The sequence below is a fragment of the Pteropus vampyrus genome, unplaced genomic scaffold, assembly GCF_000151845.1.
Source record: "Pteropus vampyrus isolate Shadow unplaced genomic scaffold, Pvam_2.0 Scaffold104, whole genome shotgun sequence".
Classification (NCBI taxonomy): Eukaryota; Metazoa; Chordata; class Mammalia; order Chiroptera; family Pteropodidae; genus Pteropus; species Pteropus vampyrus.
Window position 1 is genome coordinate 191609 of NW_011888885.1, and position 2400 is coordinate 194008.

The following is a 2400-nucleotide window of genomic DNA, read 5'->3' on the forward strand; positions in this document are numbered from 1 at the left end:
CCCGTTCTACACACGAGATTTGTGCACTTCGTACACTTTAGTGTGTATATGTTATACACCAAAGGTAATAATTAAAAAATATAGATCTCAATGCCCAGCTTGCAGCCCGAATGGATTAAATCTGCATCTCTGAGAATGGGTCTCCGGGCATTGGTAATTTTAGGAGCGATTCCAATACGCAGCCAGGGTGAGACACTCCTGCCCTGTCACAATGCTTCTTAAATGTTAATGTGCACACGAATCACTGGATGTCTTATTAAAATAAGAATGTGGGTTCAGCAGGGTGTGGCTTGAGATTCTGCTCCCAGGTTCCTCCAGCACTTTGCTATACCAAGAGGGTCTTCTTGGGCTACGCCAGGGTCTGTGCCAAGCCTATGTGAGTGGGGGGTTCTGTGCTGGGTGCCCCTACCAGAAACAAGGCTCTACCAGAGAGAATATACATGACATGGAACTGCCCAACATAAAAAACCTTAGGAAAACTGAAGATGCTGCAATTTTCAAAGTCTAAAGAATTCATAGTTGGAAAAGACACAGGAAATATTAATGTCACATTTAAGTTCAATTAAATAGTGGGGAAAGTGCACAAGCATTTACCGTGGGGCTCAGCACACTTGTTCTGTGAAGGACTGGGTAGCTTTAGCCTCGCATGGCATAGTGTCTATCACAGGTACTCAACCCCGTGGATGTAGCACAAACACAGCCGTAGACAACACGTAGATTATGCCAATGGCTGTGCACCAATAAAGCTCATTTACAAACGCCAGCCCGGTTTAGGCCCATCGTTGACGTTATGCTATCGTTTGCGTGTGAGGGACGGAAACACAGGAGACTAATAGTGATCTCCCCTGCAGAGGGCCTGTGGGTGTCTGGGGACTTGGAAAGGAGATGTCCTTCCACTGGTTATCCTTACATATCTTTGGAATCATGTATTGGGTTTATCACCTATTAAAAAAATGAAAAACCACGGGACTTCTACATAAGGTGTATTTGCAGACAGCTCCTGTGAAGACATGTCTGCTCTCACTCTCGCCATCTTTTTCCAAGTGTCACTCAAGCCAGACCCACAGGACAAGCCCCATCGCAGCAGCAGGACGGCCCTCGCAATGCAGCGTCTCCCTCACTCTCTTTACCACTTTGCTCGGCCTTCTCTTCCCTCAAGGTGGTGGAGGCTGCCTCCTGCAAGGAGCCCTCCCAGCAGCGCAGAAATGCTGGCCTCACTCATCCTTCCTGTCAGTACAGCTCCTTGAGCCACCATAAAGGGAAGCAGAGGCATCATACACAGGTAAGAAGACACAGCATCTGGAGTCTGGAAGGGCCCAGTTCCCATCAGTGCTGGTTCTGCTGATTTTGAGCCCATTTCCCACCTCACCAGCAGTTCCCAGGACCCCTTCATAAAGCGTGGGAAGCACCATGTGCATAGAGATCACTGAGCCCACCTCCCCAGAGACACTTCACCACACAGTCTGTGCATTTCATCCTTGCAGCCCCCTGACATGGCATACAGCAGGCACTCGACGGAGGGAAAGAAACCGGTGGGAGCAGCAGAGCACCTGCCTGTCACCAAACCAGGGAGGCTGAGCTAAGAAACCTGTCCCAGCTCCTGTAAAAGGTATTCCGTGTGTTCCACTGTGTCTCAGATGCAGTCTGCTCCCACCAGACTGGACCTATTTCTAGTGCCAAACAGCTAAAACCTCACCTAGGTAATTTGCTTTGTAAAAATACAAAATAAGTCAGCCTCATTAAGAGGGATCTTCAGGAAGGCCCTTCTCGGCAGAATAGGTCAGTCTAAAGCCAAATCTGGCAAACCTCAGTGCTCATCTGATTCATCCCCACATTTTACAGATGGGGGTTATGGGAGAAGAGAGGGCAAGGAACTTAGCCCCAAACCCCATGGCCAGAGCTCCGAGTCCTCAGAGAAAGGATCTGGGACCCAGAACAACGCCATCGATCAGGACAGGTTAGAACAGGTGATGGGTAACACACATCCCCCAGAGCTCAGTGACTACACCTGTTTGTACACCAAGTGTCCATCACAGGTTGGCTGCAGCTGTCTACATCCTCTTCAGGCTGGGACCCAGGTGCATGAAACAACAGTCTCCACTGGGAACGTGGCCGACTCTAGGCCAGAGGGAGAGGACAAGTGAGCCACACGCTGGCTCTGGGAGTGTCTGTCTTGGGACACAGGGTGCCTCTACTCACCTGTCATTGACCATGCTCGAGCCCAACAGCGCAAGAACCTACAATCCTACTGTGGGGAGGGAGGATGGAAATTTTGGCAAGGAGACATCCACTCCATCAAGGATGCTCAGCTAACAACTGCCAGTGTCGGGACAGAAAGAAAGGCTCAAATATACAAGGATGCACGTGTTCTGAAAATAAAATAAAAAATACTCCGGATAA